Source organism: Canis lupus, chromosome 27, assembly GCF_048164855.1.
Source record: "Canis lupus baileyi chromosome 27, mCanLup2.hap1, whole genome shotgun sequence".
In the NCBI taxonomy this organism is placed as follows: domain Eukaryota; kingdom Metazoa; phylum Chordata; class Mammalia; order Carnivora; family Canidae; genus Canis; species Canis lupus.
The window spans coordinates 10,246,380-10,267,742 of record NC_132864.1 but is presented as its reverse complement, the minus strand read 5'-3'; the positions used below and the strand labels follow the sequence as shown (position 1 = coordinate 10,267,742).

Below are 21,363 nucleotides of genomic sequence, written 5' to 3'. Positions count from 1 at the left end.
GATCCCTTCCATCATTGAGAGGGGTCCGGGTGGTACCTCTCAGCAGCCCTACAGAAAGGAGGGAGGCAGCGCCCCACCTGTGGCCTGCTTCCCAATGTGTGTCCCCGCCGCCCGCCCCCTGACAGCTGCTGCTTCATGACTGCCCAGAGACGCCCTTCCCAGCTCACTCCCTGCCCGGGTCCTCTTTGCTGGGGGGCTTGAGGGCACGTTGAGACCAGGGGGATGACTGCCAAGCTGATCGAGAGGGAACAGCCTCTCTGCTCCCCCCAGAATCCCACTGGACGCCATGGGCCGCTCGGTTCTTACTCCTTAAAATCCAAGGATCTGAAACTTTTCTTATAATTCTTTGATTCACTCATTACTTCAAATACCTCCTGTTTCATTTGTTTAAAGTTTAAATGGATTCACCGTCTTCAGCAAAAGCATCCTTGCCTTCATGGCTATGGGTACACAGAATGGGATGTTGTGCTGTCAGGCACAGGGCAGGAACCACACTGTAAATTGCATTTGCACACTTTCTTGCAACCTGGTACATGAAGTTGCAAAGGCAATCTCTATGAGCAAATGCCAGAACTTGTCTCTCTGTGGGTCCTTCTTACCAGACACTCAATCCTAGAACAAGCTCACCCTTCCCAGAGGGAACAAGAATCTTTCTGTGTGTGTGTGTGTGTGTGTGTGTGTGTGTGTGTGTGTGTGTGTGAACCTACATTTTTGTGGGCTTTTCCCTCTGGAAACTACTCTGTGATTGGAGGAGGGCCCTGTGGTCTTGGATAGCTAACCCAGGCCTTTCTGGGCTCATTCGGTGCACCTGCAGCCTCTTTGTGGGAGTGAGGGAGGGTGCACAGAGTGATGAGATGAAGGTGAAGCTGATTGCTTGGAGGGGAAGAGTGCTTGCTCATCTTTGCTCAGTAATTTAACCGCCCTCTTCAGAGAGAAACCCCTCCTCCATCGCCATACCCTAGGGTAAGACTCAGGGAAGGAACACACACTCCTGAGGACAGTTTCTCAGAGAAAGGCTGAGCTGGAAAGGTAACGAACCAAGAGAAATAATTAGTTTCTAATGAGAATGCTGATTCCATCCCTAACATCACGCCTCCAGCCTGGAGGAGAGCCACAGATGGACTCACTCGCTGTATGATACAAAAACAAGGCAAACATATATACACAGCAATCATGTGCATGTTCTGCAGGCCCATGTATGTATGAAAACACCCGGATGAAGGTCTGAAATAATCCATGCTGACTTACCGACGACACGTTATGTATGAGTTGGATGCTAGGATAAGGTTGGGACATATACATTTTAATCATTTATATTAGATTGCAGTTTAATTTCAATATATTACATATTTTTAGAATTTTTATATTGAAATCTCTTCAATTAAATTTTCCATTTCAATTTTTACATTTGCGTATGCATTACTTATGTAACAAAAATTAATTTTAAAAGGTTTTTTAAAGATTTTATTTATTTATTTGAGTCAGACATCTAGAAAGAAACCATGAGCAGGGGGAGATGAAGAGGGAGAGGGAAAAGCAGTCTCCCCACTGAGCAGGGAGCCTGCCATGGGTCTTGATCCTGGGGCCCTGGGATCATGACCTGAACCCAAGGCAGACACTTCACTGACAGAGCCATCCAAATGCCCCAATTTTAACAGATTTTAAGGGATGCCTGGGTGGCTCAGCGGTTGAGTGTCTGCCTTCGGCTTAGGGCATGTTCCCAGGATCTGGGATCGAGTCCCACATCGGGCTCCCTGCAGGGAACCTGCTTTTCCCTTTGCCTGTGTTTCTGCCTCTCTCTGCGTCTCTCATGAATAAATAAATAAAATCTTTTAAAAATAAAAAATAAACAGATTTTAAAATGAAAACAACCCTCTTTCCTATGCAGAAACAGTGAACTGATCTTACAGTGTTTACCAGGCAGGTTACAAGGTCTGCAAATCCCCCCAGATGCCCAAACCTCACATCACCCATCGTCATTCATTGATAAGAACAACAGGAGGAAAAATGGTCCCAAATCCAATTGTTAGATGAACACATTTCCTCTTCAATAAATGCTGATCACATATCAGCTGCTAGACGCTCTTCCTCTCCTGACATGTGGCAGGAAATTCCCACAATCGCTAACAGACAGAAAATCATCATTATCACCAGCATGGTCATCATGGATTTCCAGTCCTCATTGCTCCTTGAGGTTCCTCTGGGAATCTGGGTTGCAGTCTCCGGGTCAAGCTGCCCGATAAGCCTTCTCTCTCCCCACCACCTATCCCCACGAGCACCCATCTGCAGTGTCACACAGTCTCCAAGATAATACAGTGTGCACAGCGTCTGGGTGATAGATATCAGATGTGTGTGTGTATATATGTGAGTGTGTGTGTATGTATGTATGTGTGTATATATATTCCTGTACATATATCCCTATACATATTCCTGTGTATACACAAATATGTATGTGGGCATGTGTGTGTATAAAATATATATGTTTCCAGCAAATCAAATAGGATTGCTGCTCTGACAGCAACAAGGACAGTTCGCTTCTCCGACAGCACCAGTGTTTCTCTTTCATGCTAGTTAACATTTTCATTAATAACTAACGAAACATGGATAATTGTTTTATGCATGAGGACAGAACCCTTCCCGTGATGGGACTACCAGGCTGGGCATCTGGCATCTCATCGTCTCTAGGGCTAGCAACCCACAACTCAGCGAACACGATGCATGAGCTGGGAGTAACCCCCCACCCCAAATGTGTGGTGCTACAGCAGAATGTGCAGATCTGGGGACCCAGTTAATCCCTGGGTCAGAGTCAGGGTACCACGGGTTGAATGTCCCAGAGCTCTTACTCTACCACGGTCCATGGGAGCTCCATGTCTAACTGAGGGCAATGACATAAGCGTGGCTTTCCGTAACGCACTATCCAGGGGGTGCTCTACTTCTGTACATGGCCCCCTGCTCTGCACTCTTCCAGAAATGAGCTGCAAAGTTTGCTCACCCTGGGGGCTTGATAGAAGTGGCTTCAGAAGCTGGAGGGGCGAGAGCAGAGGGTAGAAGAAGAGGAAGAGTGGGGGAAAGACTTGGAAAGTGTAAGAACGTGGAGGACAGCCCAGGAGTCAGGGGCTGGTCCGGAGTCACAGCTGGATGGGCAGGATGCAGAGGCTGGCATCACCCGGGTGGGGGTGTCCTGTCCTTGGCCTTGACAAATAGGAAGGAAATGTCCTTGGCCACTTCTATGGAGCGGGCTGTCCCTCCCGATGTCGTCCTGAGAGTGCACCGAGACACTGCACGTCATCCGGCAGCACAGAGCTCAGGACACGGATGTACCCTCTCTGTGGGGCTCAGGATCCAACATTTGGTGGATCTGCGCAGAGTACAGATCTCCACAGCACCCTGGGACCTGTCCTTCCCTGGATTCTGAATGGATCATTGGTTCTCCTGATTTCCGTCAGAACAGAAAGGGAAAAGCGTGAGAGGGGACAAGTGGCCAACAGGAAGGCAGGCTAGGTTCCCACAAGTGACCAGGGCCACAGCTGGCGCCTGTCCCCAACTCCCACCACAGTTCTCTCTGCTTCTACATCCATTTGAACATTTAATTTATGGATGCAATTAATAGAAACCAATCAGGCAAGGCTTTGCACACAGTGCCATGTTCAACAACAGATGTTTCCAATAGTGATTATGTTAGAATAATAACAACGTGGGAAAAATGCCTGGTCATCAGTACTGGGTTGTGCAGGCTAATGAGAGTGATGGTCTCACCAGATCACGGCCGGTGAAGGAGCTTAGTGGCCAGAAATCAATGCAGTCCTGCAGGTGGCCCACTCGTGTGCCTGGCACGCGGTACATCCTCAACAATCATCTGTTTACTTTATCAACACTACCATTACCACATACAAGTGCTGCTATGTGATTACTAATACTCCATCACTGCGTTTGTATGTTGGGCTGTAGTTTGGCCAATCTATGCTCGGCTGAAAAGAAGAGCTTCTTTGGTTCGGACAAGTGGTTCTTAAACTTTCTAATCTCAGGAACCCTTTGCATTCGTTAGAGTTTATCCAGAGGCCTAAAGTACTTCTGTTGGGGTGGAGTTTCCTCTCATGCCAATGAATGCAATCCCGCTTAAATCTATCTGACATAAATACCTCTGTGAGCAGAGCATTCAGATAAAGACAGGACTGCCAGCTTGAAAGATTCCTACTGGCTTCCTACAGGAAAGAAAAAGAAAAGCCAAACTTCTCAGCAGATACCCTCCAAGAGCCATGGGCCCGGAGGCAGCAGGCTTGAGCTTAGATTCTTGTTCTGTCCCGAACTCCTGAGGGACCTCAGTGGGAGCCACGTCCCCAACTATGTGCTCAGCTGTACAATCAGGACGTCAGCCCAGAAGAAGCTATGCATTCCTCCGGCTGTGAGGACTTGGTGCCTGGTTCTTCCTTATCTGTTGGAAAGTCTGGTATTAACACAGATGCATGGGTCTCAAGGAAGGAGAACCTACCCATGTGCCAGCCTAAAGGCACCTCCAAGGTGGGGGGAATATGGATTCACAAAGCCCTGAGTGTGACATTTGGTTCAACCAGTCATTACCTGCTGCATGACCTGGGGCAAGTCACTCCTTAGCCTCACGCCTCTTCCCAAGGGCTCAGTAGTGTCTTGATATCAGAATGGGATGCCATTACTCCACTTGTAGCTGGAGCCCCAACCTGAAGCCCCACAGAGAGAGAGAGAGAGAGAGAGAGAGAGAGGTGGTCAGAGGCGTCTGACAGGTGGAATTCAAGGTTGGCATCTTTCCTGCTCACCAGCGACCAGGCCATGATGGGAAGACTCCTAGTGCTGTGTGATCTCAGGTTCCCATCAGCAGAAGAATGCTCCTTCTTTCATGGAGGAAGGCCACAGACCTCCCCCCACCCCCACCCCCCGCCAGGAGGGCTCTGGATAACCAGAGATGAGGCTCATGCCCTAGCTCTACCATTCCCTCGTTCAACAGCAAAATGAGGATGTTACTTCTCCAAAAGAATGCCAGAACATCATTCACCATGCATCCCCCACGTCCGCTCGCTGTACAAGGCTGAGTGCCTCGGTCCTCATTTGGCCTCTTGTTCTGTGTAATCAAGAGAGCCCTTACAGTCTGCTCACCACCAAAGCCACATGGCAAGAGTTTAAATTGTGAATCGAGTGCCACAACATCAGTGAGGGGCCCTTTCCCTCCTACTGAACACAAAATAAGTATGTCTCCAGGAGCCCTGGGCCCTGTCTGATATCCGAGACACATTCACAGACCCGACTCTAGCACAGCCTCGACCTTGGACCTGAGGAGGATGGGAGGCACCTGGAGAGGAGGGCAGGGAGCATTCCATGTGGACTGAGGGAGCGAGGCTGGGAGGCTCACAGGCCTTCTCTGGCTCATTCCAAGATTTCCCTGCATGACGCAGAGACAATTCCAGAATGTCAGCTCTTAATTGGAGATGCCAAAGACAGACATGAACAAAAGAGCTAATTAATATTGAAATCACAGTGGTGTTGATGGGAAGAAAGCCTCGGGAAGGCAGCAGTACCCATCCTCAGGCCAACAGGAAATACATGCCCGTCCCCAATTAGGAAGGTACAATAAAAGTCCAAATCGCCCACACAAAGCAGGACAAAATCAGGCAATAACAGCCAAGCTGCCTGACAACTTATTCTTAGCCGCCTGGCTCCTGGTGATGGGCAAAGGGAAGGAAATTCATGCCCAGAAATAGAATAACAGTGTTCTCTGTAGGAATTTTTGCCAAGCACTGCTAAGAGAGAAAGAATCGCCTTAAGCCTCCTTTGGATTTCTCTCTGTCTCCCTCTAAATAAAATTAGGATCAGTCTGAGAGCTCCTTGGAAGCTTGTCGTAGCCCAGCACCGACATGGACCCTTTTGGAGAAGTCGGTGAGGAGACCATTGTGAGCCCCCTGCCTCCTCTTCATCGATGCCTGTGGGGTTCTGACAACGTCCCCTTTCCCACCCCCGCTCTGCCTGTGACAGGGGGTCATCTTCTATCTCATGTCCTGCTGTCCCAGGGCGGGAAGGTCAGACCGGCACCCCAGGCCACATGTGCTCGCAGAGCTCTTTCAACCCGATGACTTGCCAACGTTGAAAAGTCAAAACTCTTACACAAAAATCTGGGTTTCCGGAAATATCTGTCTTTATAAAGTCTGTCTATAAATGGGCAAAGAAATAGGAAGAACTGTTTGTCTACTTTTTGGCGCGATGAATTTGGATATACAGTGGATTACCGTTTACCCAAAACCCACTGAGCACAGTTACTGGTTTCTTGAGCCATAAAACTCAGTGATGCTCACACCCGCCTTGTGGGGTCGCATGGATGGAACACTGGGCCAAATCTGACACAAGCAGAAGGAGTCTGGCGTGATGTTGCTGTGTGTGTTAGTTGTGTGCTGCTGTAACCATTCACTCCGATAGACCCAGAGGACAGGACCCTCAGTGGGACATGGACTCTGCCCTCGAGGGGCAGACATGCCATGTGCCGAGTCCCTCTGACATGTATCGACCTGGGGACATACAGAGGTGAGGGCCTGTGGGGGTGCACAATGGTAAGACTGAGGTGACTGCATGGGTGGGGGGCCAGAGCAAAGACCAGAGGACATTGAGATGTCCACAGGTGCAGAGGATGGGAGAGCAGTGCTAGGCACAGGAAATAGCAGGAACATGGGCAGGAAATGTACAGAAGCTCTGCCCATCTGGGGACCTATGTAGGGTCCAGTCTTCTTGGTGTGCAAAGTGATGGAAAGCTCCCTGTGAAACAGCCCTCCCTTATTGCCCCACTCCTATACCATGTGTTTCAGGTTAAATTCATCCCACCTGAAGCCCTAATGGTAGGCATATGACCCGGACGAGACCAACACTCTCATTCCATTCCTTGGTCACAATACCATTGCATCGAGAATAAACACTAGACCCAAATCCATTCAAGCCTGGGATTCTTCTTGACAGTGTTAGAGACAGTTCTGATCTTTCTGGCTTGACTATCAAGTGACAGAAATCTATGAGCAGCTGGGGGATGCTACATAGAAGAATACTACATATTCTTGTATATAATAAGCACAAGACACAGGATATCAGACCAAAGGGACAGAGAGAAACCAGATCCTGATGATCTTCTGATCCAATCTGGCTTGAAGGCATCTTGGACACTTTCAGCTACTTGAGCCAATACATTCTTTAGGGCCTCAAACAGGGATATTTGGGTTTCTATGGCTTGTCAACAAGCAAATAAAAGGCTGCAAAAATAACTAATGAGGGAATTCCAATTAGACCTACCAGATCCGATTAGCTGCCACACCTGTCCAAACCACATCTGCCTGAATGATGGTATCCTTAGCTCAATGACTGTAGTTCAAGTGTGTCTCTCTAGAGCATTGATTCCAAGAAATATATTCCCTTTTATTATCCTTTGGAAGAGTCAAACTTAAGGAAAACATAGTCATAGCCTTTTTGTAGCTGCTGAACATTAACCCTGGAAATGTAGCCAATCTCTCAAAGCTGATGATTTTCTCCAGGAGTGACATGGGCCTCTACGTTGTGGCCACATATCACCACAAGTGCATCACATCCCTTAGAAGATACTCTGCCTTCAACACTGGCAGACCTAATTTGAAAACACGATGCCTCCCTGGGGATGGGATTAGCATGTTAATGTTCTTTCATCAGCCCTTTGGCTTCCCATTATTGCAAGCCTGGCTGATTCTGGAGGCTGAGAAATTGAATTATTACAGGGATAAGGTAGTGGGCACCACCCCTGAGGTCAACATGGTTCTATCTTTAGAGTTCTCTCCCCTGTGGAAGACCCCTGCATGGCTTCTGGGGTTCTGGAGACCTCAATTGATTTACTAACAACACAACTGTTAATCAAATTAAGACCATGAGTCCACAGCATGAGCTGAGTAGCAAGATAGACACTCAAAGAGGACAATATATAGTCATCACTCTAATATCCTATTTCCAATCCTGTGAAGACTTTCAAAGACTCTTGGCAGAAACAGTACAATGTGTCTTCCTAGAGGTATGGTATTGAAAAAATTTGGAAAAGTACAGTACTAGCTGATTTCTCTGATGCGTAAAGTGTAGGAATGGCCTTTTGTTACTAGCTTGTAAGAATCCCCCTTAACTGGAGTGCCTAAGTGGCTCACTTGGTTGAGTGTCTGGCTCTTGGTTTCAGCTCAGGTCATGATCTCCAGGTCTTGAGACTGACCCCTGTATCAGGCTCTGTGCTCAGTTGGGAGTCTACTTGAGATTCCCTCTCTCCCTCTGCCCCTCCATACTGTGTTCTCTGTCTCTCTCTCTCTCACTCAAATAAATAAGTAAATCTTAAAAAAGAAAAAAAAAAAAAGAATCCCCCTTAACTACATCCTGGGCTGCTACCCAGGATGGAAATTCAGTAACATCCAATAGTTAAGCCTATAGGCCCTGATACCAGCCGGTCACACTGCAAGCTTGGTTGCTGCACTTACCAGCTGGGTGACCTCAGGTAGATATTTAACCCTTCGGTGTATCCATTCTATTACTTATAGAGCATGAATGGTAGTATTACGTACCTTGAGGGCTTTTGAGGATTAGATGGGTAAACAGTTGGGATGTGATGATTGTAAGAGTACCTGCCACACGTTAAGCACCCAGTCAATGTTACCTATGAATATGCATTAACTCCTGTGTAAGCTCCTACTCAGGGAAGCTACTTCCGCTCCATCTTGGCATGTTCCACAGCTCCGTACATTTCCCTCCACACTGTATACCCACAGTAAATGCTTCTAGCATAATAATATTCCATATGAAGGAAAGAAGACTTCCATCAGAGGATCTAAGGACTCAGGCCCAAGGCTCTACCTAATGTCAATTCCTTTGACCTGGGCCCTTCATCTCTCTTTGAGGATTGTCACTAGAGATAGTCCAACAAACTGTATAGTGCCCTTGAAGTGGCTTATTTCATCTCCAAATCACTGTGGCATTTATTCACTCACATGCTCAACAAATATTCCTTGAGGACCATAAGTGTACTGGACACTGTGCTGCACATGGGACACATCGTTGGGTCAGGGATGGAATTTGACTCTGTGGGTCCTTCAGTGTATTAGAGGTTTAACTGTACAGCGGTAAAGATAGAGATGTGAGTACAATATAGCTAGAGACGTAACATTCACTGACAAAATGGAGGTCAAGCACTGCGTAACCCCTTTATAGACATTATCTTATTTTACTTCCCCCTGAGATTCCTCTTTGGGATTGTTGCATACACCATTCTAACCGTGTAATGATAATCCAAGTATTTATGCTCAGAATAAGTGCAGATTTCCATCTGACAACACAGCCATCAGAAGCTACAAAGGAGACAAAAATTAAATAGGGGGAAATTTAACTCATTTCCAGCTTCTCCTTAATCTTCCTTATCTGTGATTTGCTCAACACCACTTAAAAATCTAGACCTGGCTGCATATTGCCATGGGAAATTTACCCATGACCCAAATGCAAGAAATTAACGAGAAAAGATAAATAAACAAACCAACTAGGCCTTTTTTTTTTTTTTTTAGACTTCTAAAAGCCAAGGTGTTCTTTAAAGGATTTGCAAGGATGACTGATGATTGGTAGTTTTGCCTTCTAGTCTGGTGCTAGAACAAACCTCTGCAGAAGGTACCTTTCCACTGTGCTATTATCATCCCATTTAACAGATAAGGACCCTGAGCTCAGAGAGGTTAAGTGATTTGTCCAAGGTCAAATAGAGAGGGAGGTGGACTCAAGATGTGAGCAGAGGTCCTCCCTCTGAAATCCTAATCAAAGGGTTCACTACTCTGCATTTTCTTTCTCTATAGTGAGCTAGAGAGGCTCTCTTTTAATTTCTACTCTGGTGATTAAATAGCATGAATCTACTCCATCTCCAGAATGATGGCCCCAAAAAGGCTTAGAGAGCTGTCCTGTCTCTCTCTTCACCTCGCCCCTGGGCCTTTTCTACTCATCACCAGGCTACACACTCAGGCATCCTCTAAGCATCTCTCTGTGACAGACATCGAGGGCCCTCTACGCCCCTGACACCCATGAGAAGAAGATACTCCAATTTCCAGGGTTGCTCTCATGCCTAGAAAGACCTTGTGAGAGCTAGTGTTTGTTGCTGATTTTTATCAGAAGCCAGGGTACGAGACATGCCTCACTTTTCTCTGAAACCTACTACTAGACAACCACGAGCAGGAGTGCAGCAAGAAGTGGCAAAAGCCCTGCAAGCCTCTGTGGGAGAGTGAGAGGGAGTGGTGGGGAGTATAGAGCCTGCCTCTATACACAGCTTTGACCCATCAGCCCCAGATGAGGCTGACGGGCAGGAGTATGAACCCAGCGTGACCTAAAACACATAGTTTTTCAAAAGGAGCTAGAAATCCAGGTTTCAAGGCAAAATTGATGATTTTTACATGGTGGCCAGCGAGTCAATTTAAAAAATGCAGAATATGCACACATCCCTTCTGAGTTAGACGTGGCCTGCAGTCTGCACGTGTGTGACCTCTGTTCTGGGATCAGGCACTGATTAATGCCAGTGAAGATCATGTCAGCCTCATGGCAACCTTTTCAAACAGTCAACTCATTGGATTTCACGACTCACAAAAATGTCAAGGCTTTTTCACACACACATTGCCATTAAGCCGTGTCTCCCAAAATCTCTGCTAGGGAAGACTTTTTTTTTTTTTTTTAAGACACTAAAGTAAGACCTTTCCTCATCTTGTTAGCTTAGGTCAAGTTTCCAGTCGCTGTAAATCATTGTGTTCTTCTAGATTCTGGACCCATAGGAATTCCCCACAATGCCCCTCCACCCCCAACTTGCTCCCAGCCCTGAGATCAAAAGTCAATTTTGTTTTCATGTTATCACAATTTACCTTTTCCCAAATTCACACTTTCTCACTTTGCAAACCTCAATGCACAGAATTTCCCCCATCTGCACTCTTCCCGTGCAGAATTTCTGGTGCTGATGAGTGTCTACTGCTGGATAGGCCCCTGGACTATCCCGCGTTGGCAGAGGAAACGCACAACTCTGTGGCTACTGCCAGTCCTCTAGCAGTGGCGGGGAGATGGAGCCGTAGGGCTCGCATCATAGCTATGAAAAATTCAATACAGCTAATTAACTAAGTCCTCTGGGTTTACACCGGCCCAAAGATTTGGAACAGAACCTGGCATGGCCCAGAAAAGTGATTAAGCAACTGGGCTTGGTAACCAGCAGGCTCAGTGTGTTCCTCTGAAGGTCAGGCTCTACTTTCTGGAAAGAAAGCCCCATCTTCATGCAACCACAAGAGTGACCATGGAGCACTCAGCTACTGTTTTCCAAAGTGGTTTGTCTATCGAGCTGGGGCAGAGGATATGTTCACTATGATTCTATGAGTGAATCAGAGTCCAGCCCTCCATGGGCCTAGCCTTGCCTCTGGAGAGGAGAGTCCTTCAGGGCAGGAGAGTGGGGACCCCAGCCTGGGGGCTCTCGGGAAGAAGCACGGGCTTGGGGAGCTGCACAGGTGAGCCAGTTGTTGGGGCCACGGCGGCCTACGTACACGGATACAGCCTCTCTCAAAACACTGCTGATTCTTATCACTCTTCAGTGACAATGACGTGGGAGCAAGAAATAATGTGCATTGTCAAAGGCAACAGAGGGAAATGAATCATCAGCCCTTTTGTTGCTGTTTTTGCCGGTCAACAAAAACGTGGTGCAGATTTTTCTAAATTTGGATTATTCTAGGCCTCAGGCTTGTTGAATCACACATGCCCCGAGGAGCAGGACTGCCGGAAGCCCCAGGGTTTTAAGCAACATCACCTTCTGTCTTGAGGGAGAATTAATGTTCCAAGACCAGGAACGGGCTGTGCCAAATTTGAGTTTCCTTAGGATCCTTCTTATTTTTTAAATATGCCTCTTAGCAGTCTCATTGCTCTTTACCAAGAGCATCTCTGGCTTATGGCACTGCCTCCTCCGAAGCCTCCAACAAAGGCTAGCATACAACATCTGCAAACCAGCCCCTCCCACACCTTTGCTACGACAGAATGTCCTGCAGGCTTCTATACCAGGTGAAGATCTTAAGCCTGAGACCAAGTCTCCTTCAATGTCTACACCAGAGGCCGTGGAATGTCAGGGCAGACAGAGCTCCCAGCATTGTTTTTTCCTAAAATGAATCAATGGATGGGCCCTTGGGGCTCCCTTAGCAACCCAAGGGAGAAGCTTCAAGTCCTTTCTCCAGGAGGTGTCCACTGCAAAAGGAAATGGACAACCAGTGTGCCAACCAAACATCGGCAGAAACTCAAAGTTTGCTGGTTCACACAGACCCCTGCAAAGAACACGGAAAGAAATGGTGTGCTGGTTCCTGGCTGAATGTGACATCATACCTCCAGCTCATCAGAATGATAAAACCAGCAGAAATGCCCCACAGCCGGTCTTCCTAAACTGGGAGATGGATCCCACTGGTAAGACTCACAGCAGGTGGCACATTGATGAACATGTTGTCATTAGTCATTGAATGGAATGCGAATTTCAAAAAAAAAAAGTACATCAAGCTCATGATTTTCTTGTCATATAGTGAGGCTAAAATTGATTTACAAGTTTAAAAAAGGGAATCATTTAAGGAAAATGTGGTAGGAAATAATACATGACATGGGGAATTGGCAGAAGTAGGGAAGATAGTACTTGGAGAGGGAGAGACAGAGAATTATTTCTGTTCAAGAGACTGGGGGTCCCCTCTGTGGAGAGGGTATAGATAGGCCCCCTCTAGAGGGGTCAGCCCGCCACTCCTTGGTGTGGTCACCCTCGCTCCAGCCCGATGAGACCCTGGGACAGAGGGAAGGGCCCCCAGAGGACCGGACCCCTGGCAGGCCCGACGGTCAGGACCCTTGTACCTTCACAACATCTTCGTCCGCAGACCTGCACTCCACAGCCTCTGACACGTCCACCACGGAGCCGTCCTCCTGAATGCCCACGACCTTGACAGGAACCGACACGGCCTTCCCGGTGAGGACAGCTGTGTTCAGCACCTCCGTGTCCTGCACAGGAGAGCAGAGGGTGTAGGTCACACACGGGGAAGCCCACGAGCAGGCTGGGGCCGCCAGCCAGACCATTTCCACCTTAGCTCATGCCCTGCCACTAAAACCACGTCTGCGTGGACCAACTCCCCAGGTCGTGCGACACGGCAATTCCGGAGTCGGGAGCATTTCATCCCAGCCTGAGCTCAGGAAGCCTGACGGCTAGACCTCCTTCTCCACCCCCAGGGGCAGGGGCATCATCCTATCCCCCCACAACCCCTCCTGCCACCCCACCCCACCCCACATCCCAGCCTAAAACCAGGCTCACACGCTGCACAGGGTGCCTTCCAACATTCGCCAAATCTCACTCAAGGGTCACTTGGTAAGTGATAGCTTGTGCTTATTAAAACAATGAACATGGCGCTCAGTGCAGTTTCAATTTAAGAAGACAAATAATAGGGCACCTGGATGGCTCAGTCAGTTAAGTGGCCAACTCTGGATTCATCTCAGGTCATGATCTCAGGGTAGTGGGATTGAGCCCTGCATGGTCTCTGAGCTCAGCCCAGAGTCTGCTCGTCCTTCTCTCTCTGCTCCCCAACCCCCATATCTCTCTCTCTCTCTCTCTCTCAAATAAATAAATAAAATATTTTAAAAAGAAGACAAATAACAGCACAAGTAACAGAAGAGAACTAACTAGTCCCAGAATATCAACCTCTGCACCCCTGACCTGACCCAGGATCCTTCTTCCCCACCAAGCCTCCATGTGCCCCCAGTCCCCTCTAGCTCAGGGATCTGTGAATGTTAGAAATGTTAGTTTCTCTCTTCCTCTGCCGATCCCTGGGGTCCTGTAGGATCTACCTTTATGACTTCTGTCTCACCTGTTACATTCTTGCCATCTCCATGGCCACCCCCCCACAGAGAGACAGTCCTCACTGGGACAGCCACAACGGCCTCCAACCCATGTCCTGTGTTCACTCTCCCCATGACAGTTGAAGAGATTCTTTTTCATCTCAATAGAATTCAGATCATTTCTCTCCTAGATTCAAACTCTTTGAAAGCATCCTACTGTTTATTCTTAAGATAAAGCCCATGCTCCCTGCCAGTGGTGATCTGACCCTGGCCCACCCTCCGGCTCTCTCACCCTTCCTCCTGTTCCTCCTCACAGACTTCTCTTACTTCTCTCCACGGTAGCACACACTCAGCATGCCTCCCGCTCTTACCCATGCAGAGCCCTCCACCATACCTGCCTCTGCTCCGGCCATCTCAGCCTCCATGCCCACTTCTTCAGAGGAATAGGGCTTTTCTGCCCTCCACAGTGTGAATGAACGCTGCCCTAGCCTGTCCTGCACAGTAATGACCACCACAGCTCACCTTATGTTTATCTTGTGTTTGTGTTTCCATCTCTAATGACTCAGTAGACTGTAAACTCCCCAAGTGTCTCAGCCCCCTTTGTTCTGACTTGTGTTGCATCTACAGAACCGGGGATGGTATCTGGTGTGCAGAAGAGAGGTCACATGTGTGGGCTTTGGAACTGGACTGTCTGGGTTTGAAGCTAGCCCAGCCTCTGTTCCAATGGATCTCCAGTCATGGAAAACCTGACTCAAGTGAAGTGATCCAACACGGGTCTAATTATGCCTCTTACATAACCAGAGTCTGGAGGACCGTGGCTGCTGCCTCTGGTCCAGTGACTCCCCGAGGTCAGGGCTACTTCTCTGCCGTTCTCTTGACCACTCCCTCATGTAGCAAGATGGCATCCGTCACACCAGCCATCTGCCCACTGTCTACACAGGGAGAAGGCAGGATGGAGAGTACACCTGCTGTGCCTGCTCCTTTTCATCAGAAGTCCAAAGCTTGTCACACGGCCAGCCCACCTGCAGAGGAGGCTGGGAAAGTGGGCATCTGGAGTAGAGTTGGCAGTGGAGTAGGAGTGTGTAAATGGCTTTTTATAGTCCACTACCAGGTCTGCCACGAGTTATTTACTTCTCCCTGTGCCAGAGTTCCCTGGAATACAGAGATAATAAAAATACGTACCATCAAGATTTAATGAAAATGTGCAAAGCTTAGAACATTATATGCTCATTGGCATATAATGAGCAGCAAGAGCTCAATAACTGTAGGTCTTGCAGTAGATGCTATGAGAGATTGCTTCTATGAATGAATGAATGAAAGAACCACCAGGCAGGTTCACAAAGGGACTCTAGTGAAGATGCTCTTCCACGCTTGTCCAAGAGAAAGAGTCAACAGGAGAAGCCGATGGGAAACTGGGCCACAGCAGCAAGATCCTCGGAATACTCAACAGCAGGCTCCACCAGAATCAACCCAACGGATGATCATTTCAAGTGCTCCCTTCACTCTTGGAGCCCCTAGTCTCAGCTCAGGCACTAAGTGGGTCCACAGTCATCTTCTTCAATCAAGCCTAATTGTCCCCAGACACAGAATGGGTAAAAGAATGTCCAACAAAATGGCAGGAGCGGCAGATGCTTACAGAGCACTGACACCCCACTAGCTGCTGGCCAAGCACCTCATATTCAATTTCTCTGCTGGACTTCCCCACGATACTACAGGCGATGATTATAGTTATTACTCCCATCTTACAGGCGATTTGTTCTTTGTTGGTAATAAACTTGCAAATAAAAGCAACTTGTAAAAAAAAAAAGTAACTTGTTAACAAAATACAGTTTTGGAATAAATATTTGAAAGCCATTATCAATTAAATCTGCAAAGGATAAATAATTATCTTTTTAGAAATATGGATTCTCTCCTCTGGATTCGTTCATGCATTCATTCATTTGTTTATTTGCTTATTCATTCCTGCATGGTGACCTTGTTAAAGGACATTTTCAACTTCCCATGTGTGCAGGCCTGCCCTTGGGCCCCTGGGGAGCTTCACATTAACATTTACCACAGTCAAGATTATTCCCCAAAACCTCAAGCAGAGGCTCTGTTTTAACCCCAAACACACATAGGTCTGCTTCCCTTAAAAAAAAAAAAAAAAAAAAGAGGGGCCTCTGGATGTCTCAATGGTTGAGCATCTGCCTTTGGCTCAGGTCGTGATCCTGGGGTCCTGGGATCAAGTATTGAGTTCCACATCGGGCTTCCCTGCATGGAGCCTGCTACTCCCTCTGCCTGTGTCTCTGCCTCTCTCTTTGTGTCTCATGAATAAATAAATAAAATCTTTTTTTTTTTAAAAAAAAAGAAGCATTCCGAATATAAAGAAAAAACAAAAACAAATCTCTCTAGGTCCCATAAGATTAAAGTCGCATCATCTTGGGATGCCTGGGTGGCTCTGGGTTGAGCGTCTGCCTTCCATTCAGGGTGTGATCCAGAGTCTTGGGGATCGAGTCCCACATCAGGCTCCTTGCATGGAGCCTGCTTCTCCCTCTGCCTGTGTCTCTGCCTCTCTCTCTGTGTCTCTCATAAATCAATCAATCAATCAATCAATCCTAAAAAATAAGTGGCATCACCTTGCACCTACTTAAAACATAAGATAAATAAAGTTTGTAATTTCTGGAATGTCCTTCATTGTGATGATTTGTAACTCTAAGTGAAAAAACGTCTATTACCCTGCACCTAATGTTCCTTCTCCAGACCACTCTCTTTTTTGGGAAAATCGTATATTCTGGCCAGCTGTCCTAATTTGGGCTTGACTAAAACTCTTTTCCTTTTCTTTACAATTTTAAAAAAGATTTGTTCATTTTGCATCAAAAACCTGAATGCACTTTTGGAGAAAATCACAATGGTATATAAGATGCAGCCCAAATGACAGAGATTTCCATTCTTCCCAGGGAAAGGAAATATATATACAGCTGCATTGAAGGTGGACGGCATGAAGAGAAGTCATGGTGGGAATCGATATCTGAACTCACCAAATGCAGGATAACCATATGGATATAGGAATGTTCACATTGTCTACAGAGAACAAGATGTCACCTTGTTTCAGCAATAAAGAGCCAAATTCAACTTGTTGCCTGCAGACTGAGGAGCCTCCCAGGGGAAATCTGAAATTGCCCCCTGCCCTCAGGAGGAAGGAGGCAGTACCCTCCTGATGCCAGGCGACACGTGTGACAAGCAAGAGAATTTCATTCCAGGCTGGTCTTGGGTGAGAGACTCTCTTGCCAGTACCTTGGGGCTCATGGAGGGGCCTCCGTGGGTATTCCTGCACTGTCCACACAGTCCAGTGCCACATGCCCCTCAAAGCCATGGCCTGGAAACCAGCTCCCACCATGGGAAATGGGGGTAGAGCCCCATCCCAAGGACTAGAGTGTGAGGGCCTCCTAAGGCCCGGACCAGGCACAGGTCAGCCAGGGTCATGCCCTCTCCATCATTCAATTGTGAGCATTGCTTGTATGTTTTCTGTGCACACTGGCAAACTATTAGGTTCCCTGCCCCCCCAGTATTGACCTCCCTGCAGTATTTTGCCCACCCTACATCTCTCCTCCTCCTCCTCCTAATAGCAACCTGAAGGGTGCTGATGCTTTCTGCGCAGGGTGGGTAGGGGCCCGTGACCCAACTTTGGCTAGGGCACTCTCTTGAGTGACTGTTTCAAGTGAAACTGAAGAACAACAGAACCTATTCCTGAAAATAATGACAGGGTTCCTGGTTCCAGCCGTACCTGAAGCTTGTCATCCCAGAAGTTTTAGCCTTTTACTTAGTGTGATTGGCTCTTGATTTTGCATGTTTTGTTTTTTTCTGTTTTGATACTTACAGCTGAAAGCATTCTCACAAAGAATGAACCCAGGCTCCCCTCCAACACCAGGGAAACAGAGTAGACCTTCACTAGTCTCTGCCCACTAGACACTCACTTCCAAGAGGGCCTGCAGTGATTTCCCAGACACAGTTTCAAAGAGAAGTGACAAGTTTATAAGCAAAACAAAACCCACTATTGATCCAGGCTTATGCTTTTCTTACAAATTTCTTTGCAACTGTGTTCACCTATTTCCACTTTCTCATGACTCAGATGTTTACACCTATTTTTCCAAATGTCCACAAACAGCCTCTCAGGAATTCTTGCCTACCTTTGGCACAGTAATAATCCTCTTTTCCCGTTTAAATATTTCACTTAAATCATCCCGCAATGCCTGAGACTTCAAACAATTCACCATCTATCAAAAGACAAGTCTTTTACTCTGCTCCTATTTGTGCAAGCTTTGAGTTTTATGCCTTGAAAGCATATTTATGTCCCTTTATGGGGATCAATTTCCATTATGATTGCATGATATTCTGAGCGGAAAGACAATATATGTCTTGGCAGTTTATGCACTGAGAGGCGTGAATGCGGAGTCGTGGGAAGGCTCATCATACCTCCGTGTGAGTACTGAGTTCCACTGCACAAGTGGTGGGAAGTGGACAATATAAGTTCTGTGCAAGAAGTGATCTGCCAGTACCAGAAACTCCAATGAGTGGATCTAGTACAGGACCCCTTCAACAACTTCTCTGACCAGCTGACATTTTTCCAGAGGGAGAAGTAACATTGGACACAAAGGTCACAGTTAGAACATATAGATGCTCAGAGCTTGGGGCTCCAGTAGCTCTAAGAGTATGACATCTCCCTTTGTGTTATTCAGACGGTCACATATTCTTAAATGACACTATTAACACCAATAGTGTCTCAATCCGAGGTGACAACTGAATCTAGAGGGATCTCAGAGCTAGAAAGAAGTGCTAGAAAGAATTTGTTATCCGTAGACACCTGTCTTCAAGAAGGGAAGGGAGCCATGACTCCTTTTTCTGTGTGTGTAAATCGATGGTTTGGTGGGCTCATTGAACTACCACAGCCAACATAAAAGTAAAGGAGATCGGGAGCATCCTGGGCTTCCGTGTCCTGGAGCCGCATACTAGCACCACACACTCAAGATGGGGGGAAAAAAGGAAGAAAACAAAACCCACGACTTTGATGTAAGTGAGTATCTGGTATGTGCCAGGAGTCATTACAATGATACGCCATCCTGTGTAATCTCTGTTAACAAATTTACGATGTTGGTTCTATTTACACCTTCATTTTATCCAGAACTCAGGATTGGTAGAAGCTCTAAATGGTAAGGAAAATGGATGGACTGCCCAGCATTTCAGCTTCTGGGAATTCACTTAGAGAAAAAAATGTCATACAGGAAGCCTGTTAGGGATGCTCACTGGAGCACTGGTTCTAACATGAATATGTCCATGAGTGAGGGAAGTGCCTAATGAACTGGTGTGTGTGTATGTGTGTGCTAGGACTTTTTAAAAAGATTTTTTAAAAATTTATTTATTTGAGAAAGAGAAAGCATGAGCAAGGGAGTGGCAGAGGCAGAGGGAGAAGCAGATTCCCTGCCAAGCAGGGAGCCTGATGTGGGGCTCCATCCCAGGACCCCAGGATCATAACCTGAGCTGAAAGCAGATGCTTCATGACTGAGCCCCCCAGGTGCCCCTGTGTTAGGACTCTAAGCAGCAGGTAAAAGGTTGGTGCTGTTGGAGCCACATATAGGTCAAGAGCAGGTTGGCATCAAGCTCTTGGCGTCTGAAACCAGGTCCTGCTGCTTCTGACTTCTACGACCATGGGAACGTCACTTCATCTCTCATACGATCTCAGCTGTACAACAGGATGTTTTTCAATGGATTTCTGGGGATCCATGAGGTCAACAAGGCAGGTGTGTCCACCTGCTCTTGGGAGCACACGGCTGGATGGCCTTCCTGTCCTCTCTGGATGTGGATGTTTGGCCAATGAACTGAGTGCGGTGATGAGCTCATTCCCAAGCAGAAACTCTAAAAGCACAAGAGCCTCCCATCTCTGCCATGGTGACGGTGATGGTGACGGTGGCTGCCTGAGTGGCCTGGGCCCAGGGTGAGGATGGCGCAGAGCGGAGCTCCGGCCAGCCTGTGCTGGCCATGGCAAGTGAGCAAGAACGAGCCTCTGCTGCTCCAACTGTTAAATTTTAGGGATTACAAGTAGCATTTGAACACATGACTCTGACTGTAATCTTGGCCGAAAGGCAAAGCGAAAACAAAGCCTGAAATAAATAATAAATCCTATTAGTAGCATTTTTCCATGGATAGGAATGAGCAATTCCCAAACTGTCTTCATGTCCCAGGGTCAGACGAGTTGGTGCACTGAGCGCCGGGGGGGAGCCGGGCATCTCCCTGATGGAGAAGTGGATATGGGGCAGTCGGGCAGCGGGGAGCACAGCTGCACCCCTGGGTCCGGGGCAGAGCTGGGTGGAGAAGAACAGGCGGAGGGGAGGTGGAGAGAACACACTCTTGTTTTTTTGCATAGTTTAAATGTTTTTAAATATAGTTTAATTTTTTAAATAGATTGAGGTATAATGTATTTATTGAGGTGTAATTGTTACACATGTGTTGGAACAAAGTTAGTGGGACAGCCGGACAACGACTCCTGTGGAGATGGGTAGAAAAATGGGGGAAATGACGGTCAGGGAGATGACAGAAAGAAAGAGGGAGAGTACATACGAGGGCAAGTCCTGGTCTGTGTCGCCTGCATGGTGAATTCTGCTTCCTCCGACTTAGTGGAGTCCACGTGCACTCGTGCCGCAGCTGACGGCAGGCGTGATCGTGGAGGTGTCCCCTCTGATTCCTCTCTCGCACCTCAGTGTTACAAAGCTCTGCTTAATTCCAAAGGTTACTCTGTTATGTGAAATAAATCTCCTTATACATCTTGGGCTAAATTAAAATTTAATCAATCTTCAGATTGCCACAGAACCAGCAAGCAAATGACAGCTGCTCAGTTAAAACTCAAACCTGATTAGATGCACCATTGAGAGGAATTCTCCAGAGGAAACTCGAGTGGGGTTATTGAGACTGCCGTCCACAATAATGACTGTGTTTAAATATGAATAAACCCTTCTGTGTATTTTCCCGGGGACAGGCTGGTGCCGTGGTGACTGCAGTGGGCAGGGGAGCCTTGGCTCTGGGCTCAGGCTGATCCCTGTCCATCCATCTGGCCCTCCCCATGGAGGGACAGAGAAAGTGGAAGACAGGCCAGGAAAACACAGGGAGGGAGAGATGGGGCCTGGGGGAGAAGAAAGATGTCCGCATAAGGAGAGAAAGAGGACACGCAGGCTTAAATGAAGTCAGGAAGAGACACATTACAGGCTTCATGACAAACCAAGGAAAGGCATCAACTGCATCAGGAACAAGACACCAAGTGAGAAGCAAATCAAGCAAGGCCAGGAGCTCGTGAGTCAACGGCACGATGACAGCCAGACCCCGAGTGACAGACAGAAAGACCCACAGGTGGCAAGAAAGACAGAACAAAGAAACAGACAGGTCTTACACCTCCCAAGTCAGGGCCTCGCTGCTCTGAACAAAGCAGACAGCCTCTCTGGTAGCTCCATGGCAAGAATATGGTGTCGTCAGGGATCACGGACCACT

The 21,363-nt window shown here is 47.4% G+C and overlaps 1 long non-coding RNA gene across 1 annotated transcript in view; it reads right to left on the bottom strand.

Annotated features, from left to right (window-relative positions):
- LOC140618954 (uncharacterized) overlaps positions 1–21,363 on the bottom strand; it is a 60,455-nt gene that overhangs the window by 30,212 nt on the left and 8,880 nt on the right. The window contains exon 2 of the long non-coding RNA XR_012018926.1: positions 12,880–13,023. This is a non-coding gene — a long non-coding RNA (uncharacterized lncRNA). The remainder of the gene's footprint in view (positions 1–12,879; positions 13,024–21,363) is intronic.